The sequence below is a fragment of the Vespula vulgaris genome, chromosome 11 (genome assembly GCF_905475345.1).
Source record: "Vespula vulgaris chromosome 11, iyVesVulg1.1, whole genome shotgun sequence".
NCBI lineage: Eukaryota > Metazoa > Arthropoda > Insecta > Hymenoptera > Vespidae > Vespula > Vespula vulgaris.
In genome coordinates, this window is record NC_066596.1 from 4067271 (window position 1) to 4086530 (window position 19260).

Sequence of the window (19260 nt, forward strand, 5' to 3'; positions counted from 1 at the left end):
CGAATTGCCAACGGATAATGCTATTAGTCAGGATGTTCATTATCGATCAAAGCTAACTCAACTCTTTACCGAAAGATCAAAGATTCCTGTCGAACGTTTTACCAGTATTTCTTACTTCGTTCCTTGATTTCGCATCGAGCATTGGGGTGAACTTGATTAGCGAGCCAAAAGGATCAACTTTCTTCTAATGGTCGCTCAGAAAGATTGCCGATCGTGTTCCTTCTTTAATCTCCCTAATGCTATACCTGATTTTCCTCACGGCAATCAATCTTCAAGATATCTATCGTTGAAAGGCCAATCGAATGCTCCTGTCGACTGCTGACTCGTATAAATCCAGTGGAAAAATACCACGGGCCAAGAGTCCACCGAAAAAAAAAAGCGAAAAACCTTAAAATTGAATGAGTCGCTTCGAAGAACGACTCGCTGACACACATAAACTTTCGGAGAAGAACGTGCAGGGATCGTAAAAAGTTGCTGAGTCCTGTTGGAACGGAACAAAAATGTCGACTTACGAGATGAGATCTTTTTTGCTATGCGTTTTATCTCTTCCTCTTCCTCAAGAACGAATCGGTCGTTCTAATTACATCGAATAATGAAACTTGAGAAGTTATTTCATTTTTTATTTTTCTTCTTCTTGACTCCCATGATTAATAATTCTTGTCTACGAAGTATCACTCCTAGTGATCATGCAAGTATACATACACGATGCGGAAGAGAGTGAATTATGGGTAGAATACTACAGATATTAACGAACGAGTAAAAGTAAGCGTTACGAGGAGAGTTCGCCAGATCCTTCCTTGTATTTAGAGAATTATGTGTTCGATCGTGGAAAGGAACGAAGTTAGCGGAGGAATGGACGTGCCTCGAATATAACCTTATATACATCCTTCTCGAGAGCCTCATAAACGAGGAGAAGGATGAGGTATTCTGTTAATACCGCAGCGGGTCGAATCCTGGATGCTTTCCAGGACCCGTTGGAAGATCCGTTTGTTCCAATGCATCGCTGGCATCTCCACACGACTATTTGTCTAAACGTTTCACAGAACAATCAGAAAGGACTACCTGACTCCGTCCATCAACATTTCTTCTCGATAAATATATATATATATATATATATATATATATATATATATATATATATTTATGTATAACGTCTGAAAATGAATCGTGGTCATCTTCGATATATATGTGTGTGTGTGTATGTGGAAAACGTGAACGCTCTTTCATTCTCGAAAATAACGTCGAGTCTTGACGAGATCACGTCTTCTAGTAAGAGCCGATCCAAGCGGGGGAAGAAGAGAGGTAGGTGGATCATAGAATGAGAAGATTGAAGTATCTCGGCTTGGAATGGTCATGTCGGAAGTCGGAAACGAGGATCTCGAGAAGTTCCTTCTTTTATATAGATCGTCTTGGAAAAGGTAAGAGGATGGATTTGAGTAGAAAAACGTGGAAAGAAGAAGAAGAAGAAGAAGATGAAGAAGAAAAGAAGAAGAGAAGAAGGAAAGAAGAAGAGAAGAAGAAGATGAAGAAGAAAAGAAGAAGAAGAGGAAGTGCAAGAGGAATAGAAAGAAGAAGAAGAAAGCTGAAGCCCAAAGAGCAAAAAGAACTTGCAAGTTGAACGAAGAGGGAAATGGCACCTGACCTTTTCTGAATTACGTACTCGAATAAGGTAGCAGAGGTTCGGTAGTGCTCATTTCTCATCTTCCACAGAAAGAAGAATGACCAAAACGGAAAGAAAAGCTTTAACGTACGGGAGCTTTTATAAGAACCAATAAAACCGAGATCATAGTCAATATATCAGAACGACCTTCGTAAATTTTTGGGAAATTGCGAGAAAATTTCACGAAAAGATATAATCTTGAGAAGTTTCTCTTTCTTATACCACTTGTCCTTTAGATTTTTCCAAACTATCTTTGTGTTTTTTTTCTCGCTTTTTTAGTTATGTTAGTTTTGCTTCTAAATCCTCAAGTTGATCCGATCGTAACTAGCTGTTAGTACCAGACCGTTTATGTTCTTGACTTCGAAAGGTACGCACACGAAGAACTTGGCTGCCTTCCTGCGTGTTTTAGAGCGGGAGCGAGAGAGAGAAAGAGAAAGATTTTAACGACTTTCGTTGCTCTCCAACTTGCGGCGATCCGCTCCGGCTTAAGCAAATTGCCGAGGGAATTGCGCTTCAGCTACTTCCTTCTACCCCGTTATTCCGATAATTTGCTTACTACTGGAAGTTGCAAACACGCGGTAAAAAGACTTCATTTCCTCCCTCTCTCTTTCTGTCTGTCTATAGAAAGTCTCTTAAGTGTATGACGAAAAAGTAAAATAATATTCGATTAAAAATTATTTACTGGACGGAAGATATGAACATTTAGTCAAAAATTGCTCTGGAAAATTCTATGGAAACGTGCCGTATTTTATGCAACGAAACGATCCAGTATTAATAATGCATTATCAATGCATAAATAAATATTAATGGATGCACGATTAAAGGGTAACAATGTACTATTCGAAAGAGTGTCTCTCTCTCTCTTTCTCTTTTTTGCTCAAATAATTCACCAGCTAAATATTATCAATCGCTTATGCTTATTAATTGCAATTTCGTTTTAAAAATAATTATCGTACATCTACTTTCTGGTGCGGTAGAGTATAAACGTTTCGCGTTAATTATTTTCACGTGAAATCGATTCCGCTTTGCGTTGGGAATTAAACGATATCCGGCCTTCGAGGTCGCAAGCCACATGAAAAATGGCATCGACTTTATCGTAAGTCGTTCCGGCAGTACCATCACACCGTTTTCCTCGTTCTCGCTAGCCAGCTTTTTCCGGTTTCAAAGCTCAAGCCCGTTTTACATAAATGTTTATACATTCGCAGCTTCCTCTTCCGTCGTGAAATATGCAGTATCACAGATGAGAGAGAGAGAGAGAGAGAGTGAGTGAGATGGAAAACACGTTGTGTTTTCGTATGTGCAGAGGACTAAAAGGAAGCGTGCCTCCTAAAATGCAGAACGAGGGAGACGAATAATATCCATTCGACGATGACGCTTCAAAAGCTTCAAACACCTTCATCGTAAATTTTTTATTTTTTTTTTCACTTATTTATTTATTGATTCCTTTTTTTCTTTTATTTCCCTATTCTCCAAAACGAAAAACAGTATGGAAGATCATCTATGCGAAATACATAAGATTTCGAAATTTTTTGGTATAGTATATTTTCGGGCATTTTCCAAATATCTTTCGATCATTATTAGGAACGTCTTAATCTTCGAATACGAAGGATCTCCTCGGAGTGTCTGAATCCCATGAATATTTTAAGGAGAAACAAGGCTGTGCCCGCGGGATTCGGCCTATCCTATAACGTCGAGCATGCTTCACGTCTGAACACCCACGGGATCCATCCACTTCTCTCCGTTCTCCGTTCTCCCTCTCCCACTCTTTCTCTTTCCCTCTCGCAAGAGTAGTTCGCAATACGCGAAACGCTCTTGGCACGGTACCATGCGTTCCATCTCGCTGAACGCGCGTCGCCTGCCTTTCTAAACGCTCCGATTAGCCGATTAGTCTCTCTCTTTTACTCTCTCTCTTTCTCTTAGTGATCTCTCCATAGCTCGCTTCGGAGAACTCGCGAATGATTCTCGATTGCCCGACAATGCCGACGATAAAAAGGACGAATGATCCTCCCTTTTTTTCTCATCTTCTTTCTTTTCCTGCTCTTTGACTTTTCGACGATGAAAGAAATCGAACAAAGAGTCCGATGTTACTCGGGGCATTGATAAAAATTGAACGTCGTCGAGTAGGCGAAGTATAAGAAAAAAAAAGGAAAAAAAAAAAGAAAAGAAAAAAAGGGCTGCTCTCCTTTCTATTCTTCTCTACATTTCCCCTATCGCCCTAATTCGACAGTGTCTTTTCAACCTCTCTCGAGTCTCTCAAGCTCGGTATAAAGGAAATTCTTCAAACTCTTGCAGGGATACCCCTTGGTATATGTGTAGATTTCTTGCTCCGATAAATCTCAACTAAGACGTAACAGGCGTTGTTAAAAGTTAATAAGTAATAAATTAGAGAATCGTCGAAGCGGAAAAAATTCGAGTTTTTATGCGATTTATTTCTGATCAAACAAGAAAACAATAATAGCGAACATTTCACGAATGCGAATCGCGCTGAAGAACAAAAAAATTAAATAAAACAAAAAAAAAAGGAAAAGAAAAGAAAAGAAAAAAAAAAGAAAAGAAAAACCGAAGATTAAAGGCTTCAATTTTTTTCCCTTCCTTTTTCTTTTTTCCCCAACTCACACGTCAGCAATCCGTGAAAAATGCATACGAGCAGGGAAAAAAGTTAGTAAACTATTTTTTTCTTTGCTTCCTTTCGTGAGAATCGCGCAGATGATCGATGCGCGTCCCTCATTCTCAACGATAACGATCGCGAGGAGTTTGAAATAAACCGCACGGTTCGTGATCGCGATGACTATGATCAAGGAAACTCGTATAACGAACTACTTTCTAAAATCATTTGATATTCATGTTTAATATTTACGTGTTCTTTACACGGAAAATACAATCTTCCCTTTCCAAAGACGAAGAAAAAGAAGTTGGAAAGAAAAGAAACGTATAGGAAAACGAACAAGTTGATATGCAAGACGAAGAACGAGACTTTGGAATTTTTCGGGTCACGTTGATAGGAGCATTGGCAAACGGCCACCGATTTTCCACTACCGTCAAAGAACGCGTACTAGCGCGACGAAATATCAGCGTTTGCTGGAGCACGTCACCTAAGAAAAAGAAGGAAAAATCGAAGAGAGAAGAGAAGAGAGAGAGAGAGAGAGAGAGAGAGAGAGAACTTTTCCACACCCCTTCTCGACAACGATCTCGTATACATCGAACGGAAATAGCTCGACGAGCGATAAAAGTCTTCTCTCGAGTTCCTCTCTCTCTCTTTCTCTTTCTACACGAACAGGACGAACACGTATACACATTCAGTAACATCGTATAATGCTCACAAACGCCTTACCACCCTCTCAGCTTTTCTCTCGTTACTCGTAGATATCAACACTCGTCTCCTTCCAAAGAGAAAGAACGAGAGGGAGTGAGAGTGAGAGAGGGAAGGAGAAAGAGAGAAAATTTTCTCGAGTCTTTGACGTCGAGAGTCGCAAGCGCACCCTCCTTCTCTCTACCATTCCAGCACGAAGTTCGCGATCTTTCGAAACTACCACCACCAGGCTGAGGATGGCTGACGGAAAAAAGCTCTTCCGTGTATACGTGCCGGTAGAAAAAGATTGGAGGGAGTAGGAAGCTTTCCAGTCGGTAGCACGAGAGTTGTCGCTCGTCGAGGACTTGATCGATTTTTTTCTTTTCTTTTTTTTCTCTTTGTTTTATCCGCTTTCCACTTGTATGGGAATTAATTTTTCTTTTTTTCTTTTTTTCTTTCTTTCTTTTTATTTTTACTTCCTTTTTTCTTCTCTTTGCTTTTATATCTTGTGAAGGAACATTTTTGTCATTTCAACGTTATCTACTAGCAACACGACAAATTAATAAATGTTATTTGTTATTGGATATCGAAGATAATCGAGTAATGTAATACCTACGGATTAGCCAGCCATTCACAATTACCTATGAGGCTTTTTTGTTCTTTTTTCTTTTTTACGTGGAATGAAATCACGGTGGTGCTTTAAATAAAAATAGATTATCGAGCAAATCGAAGGAGTCTCGGAGGAGAACTATGATCGAGAAATATCGAGCAAGTTATTTCAAGAAGGAGGAGGAGAGAGAGGGAGAGAGTGAGAGAGGGAGGATAAAAGGAGAGATGAGGAGGACTCTTGTTGGCCACGGTTGCGACTACCGTGAAACGCGGTTAGCCGGGCTATCAATTTTCATTAGGATCGAAACGAGCTTCGTCTCGGGAGAACGCTCCGCAGGAACCGAGAACTTACTTGTCTACACATGTTTGAAAATTAATGAGGAGAAGATAAAGCATGTATCCGTGTGTATGTATGTGTGTGTATGTATGTGCATGTACATACAGACCGATGAATTATATAGATGTGCAATTTTACGTGGCTTCTCGTTACACCACCAACGTTGCTTGCCGCTCGGTATAAATTCTGATTTTCATTAGTCCCATCTTGATCGAATGTCGAGGCGCCTCCGAGCGTTAGTAACTCCAGTGCCGACGACGACGACGACGACGACGACGACGACGACGACGACGACGACGACGACGACGACGACGACGGCGACGACGACGAGGACGATGAAGGACGTAAAAATCTCGAAAGAGATCTAAACTTCGTGTACAAAACGACAAAGGTCTATCTTATCTATCAAACCTGCTATTAAACGTCACGTTCAAGTACACAACTATTAAATCACTTTTTTTTCTTTTCTCTCTCAACAATATTTTATTGATAGATAGTACACTTCCAAGTAGAAGATAAATGAGTTCTCGATCCTTTCGTTTTTATTACTTTATTGTTTCATATTACATTACGATTCATTTTCTAATCGATCGATAATAAACGACTCGAAGGTTCGCACAACGATTTCGCAAGGTTCCGGTCGAGTCTGATCGTGGGATAAATTTACATGACCTCCGACAACTTTGAAATAAGTATCGACTCGTTATTCAAAGACATTCTTTACATATCGCCGGCGAGACTCACCATATGCGACACAATATACGAATTAATAGCTCCCACAAAACAAGACTGCAGGCGTTATCGCCTTGTATCGCAATTTTTTCTTTCTTTTTTTCCTCCTTTTCCTTCGCTGACCAATCGCGATCTGCATGAATTTACATTCGGAAATTTTATTATTCCCGTGCGATCCCCCGATAGCACACTGTTTTATGGTAATCCCAACGCTTTTAAAAGGGAACCTCTTTATCGTCCGTCCACGTACCGTCGAGTCGTTGGCAAAAGTGAGCATGCACGAGCGAAATAAACAAATGAATGAACGGCCGAGTGCGAATGAATGAATAACTAAAGCGAACCAAGTGGAACAACAAGAGCTCGTCGGATTACCTCGTAACTTACATCGGAAACGTAAGTGGCACTGCGAGAGAGCGAGAATAGACTGCTGCTTATTTTACAATGATCCTTTTTTTGCTCGTTACACTCACACTCACTAAGTCACTCATGCTCGCTCGCTCGCTCGCTCGCTGGTTTGCTCTTTCGCTCGCTCACTCGTTCGTTCGCTCGTTCGTTCGTTCGCTCGCTCGCTCGCTCGCTCGCTCACTCGTGTCGCTAATTAATTACCATCGCTTTAAAGTCCGACCGCTTTACATTTTTTTTCTCTTCGTCTGTCATTACCTACGCGCACACCTCCGACCAACTAAATTGGCCCTGGCTACTGGCACATTGCCGAGATGCGAGAGCACGACACGAGGAACGTGTCGTGGCTGACTAATAACGTTCCCGAGAAAGAGAAAGGGAGATAAAAGATATGGCTCGAGTTTAAGCGCGCTTAGACACGCGCCCTCGCGAGATCGTATGGTTACCTTCGAACCTCTTTCGAGCTTTTATTTTATACCTTTTCGAAAAGGCAGAGAGGCTTTACAGAAACGTGTCCAAAGATCTTTTCTAATGACACGAAGCACGATAAAGGGGGAGGGACGAGACCTTCTTTCTCTTTCCTAGTATCTCCATTTTTTTTTCCAGCGGATAGAAAATGATCAAAAGACAATGTGGATTACAGAACCTTTAACAGCGACAAAAAGAAAGAAGAAAGAATTTATGATAGATATAGGATTAATTTACTACGATGATTCATGAAACGCATCCAGAAATTTACACACGTGAGAGGAGGACAATAGCATTAACGACGCATGAACAATTTCGCTGTGTGCGAATCAAGTAGCTCGTCGAAATCCATTCATTCTGTTACTCGTTCGAATTATTCGCGGTCGTTTGTGCAAATTATCTTGTTGTAGACAGTACCTTCTTTTTTCTTTATATATACATATATGTATATATATATAATATATATATGTACACACACATATACACACACATTATATAACAATCATCGTTTGTTCATTTCATCAAATGGAATGTTAACCATATAACATACTTTTACAACTATATAATTATTATATCAAGCACAAAGACGCCGTTGTAAGCCATGACGGGAAGGTAGTGCCAGGTAATGCAAAACATCTGGCCGGGAGCGGCACCTTTTGACCTCTTCTCGTCAACGAGCTACTGTTGATACTCGTAGGAAAGCAAGCACGTTGAAAGACATGGCCGTTGAATAAATCAAACGAATCAAGAGTTTCTTACGATAGCCTCGACGTCTCTAAGAAATTACGACATTGTAATAGTAAAAAAAAAAAAAAAAGAAAAAAGAAAAGAAAAGACAAGAAAAAAGATTGTAACTCCTGTTGCTATGTTGACTTTATTAAAACAGTAATAAAAATAAAATGTGTAGCGTGTTTACGTTTTTATGTTTCAACGGCGACAAAACAAGAACCCTCAATTACGATCGCGCAATTTTTACAAACGAAGGCATGCACGCGAAACGACAGTGGTAACGGTACATACGCACTGCGACAAAAGTTGGACGGTAGCAAATCAACGGGAGAGGTGGTTCAATGAAACGATATCTTTTAACAAACCCCCGGACCGCGCGAAAATCGAACTCGCATATCGGCTGACGCGAAAAACGAGTCTGGAGGGACGCGTCGAGCGATGAGGAAAAAAAGAAAAAAGGAAAAAAAAGGAAAAAAAGAGTGGTGGAATATCGACGGAAAAAGAGAGAAAGAAAGAGTGAGAGAGAGAGGGAGAGAGAATCGAAAAAAGCAACGAGCTACGCGTTTAAAGCCTTCGATATCGTATAAATGTTAGCAGATAGGTGCGAGCTAATTTCATCGCGATGATTTCACCGGCCGTTTTTCCGATTCATTTCATCCCCCTTACAACCCACCGCTCACCATATCGTATCTCCACCCCTTTGGCCCCCCCTGTCCCGCCTACCCATCCCACTAAACGTCCTCAGACTCGCGCAGGCGCGATTCAATCGTAAATTCGCGGAGTAATTGAAACGCAAACGCCGCTCGCCGGTTACGTTAATCCAATGAAATACGACGCTTTGCGGGCCTCTATATCGCCACCCTCTGCCATATAAAGCCTACCCCTACATACCCCTACCTCTATCGCACTTTACCCTCCAGCGACGCGTTCCCCAACGATGTGGAAGCCACTTCGAAACGAAGCCACCACCATCTCGCGGTTATCAACTCGTGAAAGTCAACGTGCTACGGAGAGGAGGGCCCGAACGACGTCCTTCTAACGGCTCGCGTGACTCTAATGATTACGTATTAGCCATAAATTGTGCGATCGTGCGATGTAAAGCGCTCGTAATTTATAACGACTGCTGTGGACAACGTTACCTCTCTCTCTCTCTACTCGCCATACCATTCTTTTTTTCTTTCTTGATTTTTCATCCGAAAGAATAATTAAGTATTGCAATGTTAGGAAAGAAAGCAAACAAAAAAAAAAGAATGTTAGGAAAGAAAGCAAACAAAAAAAAAAGAAACAAGAAAACAAGGAACCAAAAAGAACAAAAAAAAAGAAAAAAGAGAGAAAAAGAACAGATCAGTAACGTTACAATTTTTTAACAATTATTTCAAAGTTATCAAAATTATACAATTCTTTGTGCAAGTTCGCTATGGTATTTCAATTGCCGGCAAGTAAAAGTGATGTTTTATTAAAGGGGTTTAAAAAGTGGTAGATGCTTTTGAATTCGCGAGGTGGTTCCTATTTACTCTTTCCTTTTTCTGGTTTGAAATGTTTCTTCTACCAGAGAAAAGCTAGAAAACAAGACGAGTTTAAATCGTAATTCTAGCGAAAAGCTTCCGAGGTAGGAATACATATATATATATATAGTTTTATGATAAAACGTGAGGCGCGAAACGGGCGGTCGAGATACCTTTCATTTTCTTTCTTCCCCTATTTTCGTTTTTTCCCTCTTTTTTATATTTTTTCAAAGTGGCTTGGCGTAAAAAAGTGAGGCCTATCCTTTCGCGAGGAGGTACTTCTCCTCTCTGAAACTCTTTCAAGCACAGCCGATGGGCTTTTCAGTGCACGGACGAACGAACGAAGTTAACCCTCTGTAATAAAGTTAACGCGAGCACCCTGTCGCGAGTCGGAAAGCTTGTCGTCGTCGACTGTCAAAGACAGTAAAGGAGAAACGGCTGTGTGCGAGAGAAAAAAGAGAAAATCGAGAGGAGATTGAAATTGAATTAACGCGCGAAACAAGATTCGATGAGTGGCTGCGTTAGAGTTATAACCATTAAACCGAAAGAAGAAAAGAATAAAGAGAGAGGGGGGAGAGAGAGAAAGAGAGAGGAGCAAAAAAAAGGAGACTAGAATGGATAATAGAGAAAACGAGATGCAAAATGGTCGCGATGATCACTAAGAGACGCGACACCCTTCACTGAGAGCGGTCGATGCCGTTCGAAAGGGAGCACCCACCCTTTTCTCCTTCTATGCTTTTGAAAAGAGGAACCACCAGCTCGTGATTAAAAGAAACGAGAAGCTCGCTAAGACGTGTGGGTGTGCTGTTTGCAAAGAAATCTTCCGACCCTTCGCTTTTATTTTCTTTTTGTCTTCTTTCTTTCTTTCTTTTTCTCTTTTTTCCTTCCTTCCTTCCTTCCTTTCTTTCTTTCTGTCTTTCTTTATTTCTTTCTCTCTTTTTCTCGCTTCTTGTTCCTTTTAAAAAGCGAGAGTCAGGTGTGCCGACAGAGAAAACGAGGGAGTGCTGCTTGGAAACGTTGATAAATTAATTTCAAAGAGGTCTCGAGCGAGCTCGCTTGTTTGGAAAGGACCTTCTGATTTATATTACCGAGCTATAGCCTTTGACCCCAACGAAGAGTGTCTCCAGGAGGAGTTCAGGGGGTGGAAAGAGGTCGAAAGAAAAACGTTCGACTTCTTTCTCCCTCTCTCGTTCGCGTCCATGCTCGTGGTATTGATCGAAATCGAAGGGGAGAGTTTCCGAAGCGAGAGAAAGAGAGGAGAGAGAAAGAGAGAAAAAGAGAGGGTGGGTCATACTCGATTCATACTCTCCGGGTTCTTCCAACCCTCCGAGCGATTATTTTACGACGAGCAAGAGGGAGAGATGGAACACGGTGCTTACGGACACACGATGCGAATATATAGGGTGTTTCCTTTAACTCGCAATATTGATATATCTTGCGAGTGACTGAACATGTCAGAAAAACTTTTTCTTACAAATCTTGTTTAGTATGAGAGGATACATCGTATGATGCATATTATTCTTTTACAGGTTAACTGAAGAGGAAAGTTTCAAAGTCAAATTCTTTTTTTTTTTTAATAAAACCATACATTTTTTATTTTCATAATATGATGGCATATATCGAGACGAATTCAACGATTTGCGATACTGTTATCTTGAGCGAATAAAAAAATTTGTTACTAAAGTTGAATGCAAAATGATATAATTATTGGACTATTTTTTATCGACTCCAACATTGCGAGTTAAAGGAAACACCCTATATATCATCGCCGGAAATCGACCTCTCGTCGAAGCCACGACTTCTACACACACAAATTCTCCCTCTCTCTTTTTCTCCATCTATCTACCTATATCGTAATCATCCCCTGTCTTCCGTCCGTGCAATTTCCCTGATACTTTTTTACATTTTCCGATGTTACACGATATAAAAAATATTGTAAAATGTCTTCATAAGAGTTTCATTTCTTTTTTTGTTGCTTTTCAAAACAGATAATCAAACGTTTAAACGTTTTATTCCCATTGCTTATCTTTTTTTATGCTACGTCTGCATGACATATGCAAAAAATGGACCCTATATTCATTCTATGACACGTGTGCAAATATAGGAATATTAGAAACATATCATGAATCATCGTCGTATCCCAGAGATAGAAGGAAAAATATGAAAATAAGAATTCGTCGGGAATAAGGTAAAAGCGGTTAAGAGATGGGAAGGAAGAGTACGCGGCTTAATGTACCAGCAATTTATGTCGATTTAACGTGCTCTCCAATATTTCCGTAACCTTCGAAATTTACGAGACTGTGGTTTCATCGATTAGCCACCGAAACTCGCACCTGATGCAGCCACCATGCTTTCAATGCTATGAACACTTTCGATACTGGTAATAAACGTTCAAACGAACCTCGAGTTTCGAAGTAAATATCTTCGAGACCATGTTTCACAAAAGAAGGGAAAAAAAGAAGAAAAAAAAATAAATAAATGAAATTATATTCTGCTCTCTGTCCTTTAACGATATAATGATATAACGACGAGCAACTTGTTAATACTTAAAATACTTTTCTTATCATGAAATATGCAATTTACAATAACTCCATTTCATAATATATAATTATTTTGCAAAAATATAATAACAAGGGAAAATCAGGACTCGCCATGGCGTAAAGTTCTTTATCAATTTTTTCGTCCTATCTCTTTCAATCTCTCTCTTTCACGCGTACTCGATGCACGTCTAACCACCAGTTAATTGCATTTCACGCGAACGAAGTAGCTACCAAGCAAGTTTACGCCTCCGAGGTAAAACTCGGATTTTTCTCTCATCTGACAACCAACCCCTTACTTTTCTATGTTGTCTACACATTCTCTCTCTCTCTCTCTCCCTCCCATTTTGTCGCGTTGAAAACTTTCAACGAGATGATGTTGGAACCTTTAGCGTACAGAGGCAGAGTGAGAGTGAGAATGAGATAGAGAATGAGAGAAAGAGAAAGAGAAAGAGAAAGAGAGAGAGAAAGGACTGTGTTAGAGACGTTAATAATCGGAAGTAAAAAGTTTTTACACCCCCCTTAGATCGTGTCTTTACTGGTCGTAGTTCGTTGAAAAGCCGCTGGTTTTGCCGATAAAACACGAAAGCTCCGTTCACCCTCCGACGACTCTGCCATCTCTCTTCTGTTCTTTCTTTTCTAAGCTTTCTCTCTTTTTCTCTTCCTTTTTCTCTCTCCCTCTATAACTTTCTGAAGGGTCGACGGTCGGTACGTGAGTTACACAACGGAAAATACTCGAGTCTGTGGCATGCAATATGCATGCGCGCGCACGAGGCGCCTTGATATATCACGTGCGTGAGGAAAAGACGAGGGTAAAGATGAGTACGATACTCTAGAAAGAGAGAAAGAGAGAGAGAGAGAGAGAGAGAGAGAGAGAGAGGAAGATAGAAAGAGGGTAGAAGTCGTCCTCGAGCGTGCTTAAATTCTTATATCGTAGGCTGAAAGCTTCTAAAGGTGTGTACGCACTAAAATGCTTCGCATTCGTAGTGTATTTCAGTGTGAAGGCACCTTCGCAATCTATAAATCGACGAAGGGAAGGATGTAGGGGGAAAGAGCAAAGTAGACGACAGATGCTAAATGGCGTTTGTAAATATCGTCAATGAGAAAGAAAGAGAGAGAGAGAAAGAGAGGAATCGTGGAGTTGAAAGAAGAAGAAAAACGGAAGATGCAAGAAAGAAAAAGAGAGGGAGATGGGGAGAAATACAAAGGGTTGTTCTAACAGCCCTTTGTCGAGTGTGGCGGGACAGGAAGAAGAAGAAAAAGCTACGCTGCTGCCGGCTCGCAATTATTTAGTGGACTGTGCGAAGAAAGATGGTAGTGTGTGAGAGAAGGATAGAAAGAGAGAGAGAGAAAGAGAAAGAGAGAAAGGGCGAGGGGCCTGGAAGGGCCTTGAAAATAGAACAAGGTGATCGAAAGTGAGACGTATACAGAGTGTCTCGTTTTAATTCATCGATCCGCTGAATCGAATATTCATAAAAATTATTATACAATATAAAAGCTAAAGGATAATAATATTCATGAAGAAATAATGATAGTGCTAAACGTACGCCCACTTTTAAACCATTTTATTTTTATATAACACATTTCTAACTACAGATTGGTTAAAATGGGACACCGCGTATGTAGACAGAGGGGTAAGAAGGTTACCTTCTATAAGCCCGTCATGTAAGGCGATCAAAACAAGCGTAAATAAACGGGTTTACTAAAAGTTAAGAAGCAAAGGGTGAAAAAGAGAAAGAGAGTTAGAGTATCATTCAAGCAGTACGAAATAAAATTCTCCAAAGAATCGGAAGGAAGGTAATGGACTTTATCAGGCCGTTAGGTGGACGACCTCTCATTTTTTTTCGCTCTGGTAGGCTCTCTCTGTCTCTTCTTTTTTTTTTCTTTATGCTTCCCACCGAGCACGTCCCCGGCAGCAGAGCACGAGTAGTCGCGGCACCGCCATCGAGCTTAATTGTCTTCCACTCGTTTTTACGCCCGTTCCACTTCGTTACGGTCCGAGTGCCAAGGCAGACCTTGCGAGATACTCGCATTGTCTCGCGGGTGGCCTCAAAGAGAGAAAGAGAAAAAGAGAGAGGTGGGGAGAGAGGGGAAGAGAAAGAGAGAGAGAGAAATATGTGAAATAACAAACTGAAATAATAAAAAAGAAAAAAAAGATACTTGGTTTATAATAAACCAACAATCACTTAGAGAATTAGAATCATTTCTTATTCTTTGACTATCGATCGAAATAATAAATAAATTGATAAACAAGACGGCCACGTGTTAGTATGGCACGAAGGGAAACGTAGGGCTGGTATCGATCGGCCTTTCGTTAAATAAATTAACTCACGTTTAGATTCGATAAAAGCAGACCTTGTAAAGATCGAAAAAACACTCGTATCAAATAAAATTCTATTGGAATGTTTTTGTTTATCGTTTATCACCTTATAATTTGACTCGAAAAGTAAACAAATAGATTAGTAAGAGTACGCATATACACACATACATAAATATATATATATATATATATATATATATATATGTGTGTGTGTATCTGTGTGTGGACGAGAGAGAGAGAGAGAGAGAGAGAGAGAGAGAGAGAGAGAGAGAGAGAGAGAGAGAGAGAGAGGAGACGCGGTGCGAGACGAGAGAGAGAGAGAGAGAGAGAGAGAAGAGAGAGAGAAAGAGGGGTAACAAGAATTAGCCAAGTTAGACGCTATTAGGCGACCACCCGGATCGGAGATCCCGTAATGGAACTGGATTTGACCCCGAGGCCTGTCAGTGGGGTTTCTCCATACTCTGGGACTCCCGCAGTCGAATTCACAGCTTCTCTTATCCCTACCACTTCTACTCTTCTCTCCCTACTACTCGTCTTCTCTCTCTCTCTCTCTCTCTTTCTCTCCCCCACCCTCTTTTTTTCTAAGGGCATCGATTCGTGTCGGATGTTGAGCAACGAGAAAACGTTTTCACGGCTTCTACGAAAGTCCGAGATTCTTATCGAGGATGCCACAGTTAAATTGTATGAGAGTACCGACACGATCTTCGTTAGCGATACGCGATCCGTGACGATCTTTGCGAATGATATTCCTCTTAAGCACGCCATTCTATTCCTTGTTCTTTTAACATTTACTTCATTCTTCTTTTGTTCTTCTACTTTTTTTCTTTTCCTTTTTCTTTTCATTTTTTTTTTAGGATCATTAAAATACATTCGAAATTAAGTGCTATTTGAGATAAGACTTAGAATAAGACAATTAGATAAAACTCGATTCTGATAATGTCATTGTAATTTATGTCTCACTTAAATTCAATGATCGGCATTGAATTAAAACACGTATATATATTGTCGGAGATATCGTAGAAATTACAACGATGCGCTTTTAAACTTATACAAGTATTGCATAACCGATAAACGGGGTTCTCATGCTCGTTTACACTTACACACGGCTTACTTCTAAGCTGCTTACACGCGCTCCCAATGACTTTCAAAAAGACGTTTGTATCTATGTATGTTAGTTGACGCAGTTCTTTTAAAGCCGATAACTATTCAATTACGTATTCACGTTTCTATACATAACGCTAAAAACAAAAACAGATTGAAAGGAGAAAAATATCCTAAATGTTACAACACCAGACTGGACAGTTTGAGAATAGTTCATCGAAAGAATCGTATTTTATAAAACGCAACGTCATGTTGCTTTTATGAACTATCGCTTCTAAAAAAGAAACGAAACGAAAGGAAACGAAACGAAAAGAAAAGAAAAGAAAAGAAACGAAAAGAAACGAAAAGAAACGAAAAGAAACGAAAAGAAAAGAAAAACTAATTACGAGAGCAAAAAAGAAAAAAGATTCCATAATGCGGGAGAAAACTTCTTACACCACGCGAAGCTCGTATCGATCCTCCCGCAAGGATTGCCGCAAAAAAAAAAAAAGAGAAGAGGCGAGGGTGAAAAAGGGCGAAGGGCGAAGGGCGAAGGGAGAAGAGATTCGCTGCCGCTGCTACTGCTGCTGCTACTGCTGGTGCTGGTGCTGCTGCTACTGGTCCACGGAATATCGGTAAAGCGATTTAGCTCCGCGACAAACAGCTCCCGTGCTTTTCGGGAAAAGGGCGGAAAAAATGTTCGAACCTCTTCGCTCCCCCACTTTTTCTTTGTCGGAAAACCGAATGGGTTCTCGATATACGTGTATCTAAAAAACGTGTATATATCATACATATGTATATGCATGCAATATATGCTCTTATATATAGTATATATGGTATAAAGGAGAAGAAGAGATGACGAGATGCGAGAGGAAAGCCGATGGTCTGTAGAATTAAACGAGATGAACCATCTCCTGACCATTCGCAGCATCACCTTTCTTTCCGAATATATTCGTGACATCTTTCCGATCATTGTAACCAACGGCTTTCGTCGTCGTCGTCGTCGTCTTTGTAAAAGGCTTATGTGCCCACATAAACGACCGTTTAAATGGTCGGTCTTCTCTCTGTCTCCCTCTTTCGCTCCGGTTAATGGCTCTCATCTTTACGTTATATTAATAACCGTAATAACAAGCCGTTTACCACGTGTCTCGAGATAATCTCGGTCTTCCTTTACGTTCTAACCTTCGTAGAGCACGTTTTCCAACTCCCGTCGTCCGTTCGAGTTCATATCAAAGACGATGATCTCCCTTAATGAGTGCGATAACGATCGGCTGAATAGAGGGAGACTATCATACAGAATATCTCATTGGAATGATTTTAATATTTCTATAATTTATATAAATTAACGATTGGACTTTCTAAAAAGGAAAAAAAAAGTGGCTGATCACGTATCTGCTTTTTTTCTTTTCTTTTTTCTTTCTTTTTTCATGTGCAAATGTGTAACTTCAGCAGAATATTAATGAAACATTCTGTATAAAAAGGTTGTTCCTTTTATTACATCCAGTTGCTCGATGAATTTTCATTCCTTGCAAATAGCTGGTTATACTCTCTTTATCTCTCCTTCTCTTTCTAGCGAAACCTTCAATTATAGCAGCACGAGCGAACGAGCGGTCGTGTTTTACGAAGCGCGATTCCTTGAACTATATTGTTTGTCGGCAATCGATATATCGTTCTTTCAACGATAGAACAAGTAGAAGAGGAAGCGTAACGACCCAGCCCAGCTCTCTTTCTCTCTTTACTCATTTACGTAACTCGAATGAGCTCGAACAACCATTCGCGTCGATAAAAATACTCGCGGGAGAGGCCGTGGAGTAGCTTGAACTTACGATTGTAGGATCATGCTCCGTTAACTTTCTTACGACTATGGAATAGGAGAAGGAAGAAGAGGAAGGGTAGTACGAGGAGAAGGTGGGCTCGAAGGCTTCGCCAAAATCGATCGAATCGAGGTTCTCTATATTCTATGATCCTCCAAAGTTGAAACTAGAGATATTCAGGGCCGAGAATTATTCATGCTAACTACATTGCGTAGACGATGTCTCGAAACGGACGGCAAACAACCATGAACACGTCCGAGACCAGTAGATAATCGATTACGACGTGGGACTAGGTGTCTCTCGACTCGAGGAGGAGTCCTAAGGTGCTTCTACAAAATTCACGCGATTCAATTTCTACCAGCTCCTACTGTGCTATCGTGGTGTAATTTCGCGGCTTGTGGACACCGGTAAATTTCGATGGAACTTTAATTACCGTAAAAGTGTCGTCATTAAGAACTCGCTCTATATCCTTCCGTTTCTTATCCGCTCGTTATAACGTGGCCGGTTGTTATCGACGAAGCAATAAGCGAATTTTTCTTGAATCGCTCGATTACGCCGGGGAAAAAATTCACCAGCAGCAACAGTAGCAACAGCAGCAGCAGCAGTAGCAGAAGTAGCAGCAGCAGTAGCAGTAGCAGCAGCAGCAGCAACAACAGCAGCAGCAGCAGCAGCTGCAACCGTTAACGGTATTCTCTCTCTCTCGGCATCGATAGATAATTAATTTCTCTTGTCTCGAAAACAAGCGAGAGCGATGACCGATTAAAAAAAAAAGAAAAGAAAAAAAAATAATAAAAGAAAACTTCGCCCATGGTCGATGGCCCGCATTCCGAATTAAAAATTAAAAAAAAGATTACAAGATAACAAGAAATAGGGATTTATATGTAATGGCAATTAAAACGATGATTTTATATAGAAATTTTAACGTTAAGATTTAGAAATGATGATTTTACCAGAAAGAAGAGGAGAACGTGAAATGGAGACGAAGAGGAAAGACGAACTCATCGTCGGCTCGAAAAGTAAGTCGATATTCCAAAGTGACTAACACGCGGCACCAATATTTACTAAACGCGCTCAATGCCCGATAAAAAAAGAAAAAGAAAAAGAAAAAGAAACATCCTGCAATTAATGATGTTATGTTCTGCTAATAAAGGCTCGCGTGCTTCTGGTAAACTGGTCCCCCTGGCTATCAACGAGACAGAAAGAGAGAGACAGAAAGAGAAAGTAGGAGAGAAACAAAGGGGTGAGGAGAAAAACGTGCCGGTCACCAACCGGCTCTTATCATCGTTTTAATTTTATCGTACTGATACGGTCTATAAACCATCGATACTTTTTCGACTTAACTGAATCGTCCAATTTATTATTTTTGCTTTTTTTTTTCCTTTAATTTCATCCAAAAAATATCGAAACGAGTCGATACGAGCGACGATAAGATATTAACGAACCATCGTAAATTATAAAAGTAAATCGATAAAGAACCGATAATACGTGGAGTTCGAAAGATAAACGAATTCGCACGATTGCACGTGCCGCGTTCAAATCGATGCTCGTTCTCTTCGATAAACTTCGATAATTCAGTTTTTCCGCTCGACGAAACGCGTCATGGGACTCTTTTCGTGTCGGCATAAAAGGCCGATGAAATGCTGTGAGGGTTTCCGGTAAAAGGAAGAAGTAGCTGACAGCAAAAGAGGAAGAGAAGGAGAAGGAGGAGGTGGAGGAGGAGGAGGTGCAGGCGACTGCGGTGAAACGAATAAATTACATCGAGGACATCTCATCTTTGC

The 19260-nt window shown here is 40.4% G+C and overlaps 1 protein-coding gene and 1 long non-coding RNA gene across 5 annotated transcripts in view; both read right to left on the reverse strand.

Annotated features, from left to right (window-relative positions):
• The window catches only part of LOC127067570 (uncharacterized), a 72425-nt gene that overhangs the window by 36040 nt on the left and 17125 nt on the right, over positions 1-19260 (reverse strand). The window lies entirely within an intron of this gene.
• The window catches only part of LOC127067580 (uncharacterized), a 39026-nt gene that overhangs the window by 14725 nt on the left and 5041 nt on the right, over positions 1-19260 (reverse strand). Inside the window, exons 2-3 of one of the 2 annotated variants that reach the window (XR_007782666.1) lie at positions 17916-18153; positions 16304-16435 (exon numbers count right to left, since the gene is read on the reverse strand). The exons of the other annotated variant lie outside the window; for it this stretch is intronic. This is a non-coding gene — a long non-coding RNA (uncharacterized LOC127067580). Of the gene's footprint in view, positions 1-16303; positions 16436-17915; positions 18154-19260 lie in introns of those variants that run through there. 2 annotated transcript variants of the gene reach the window in all.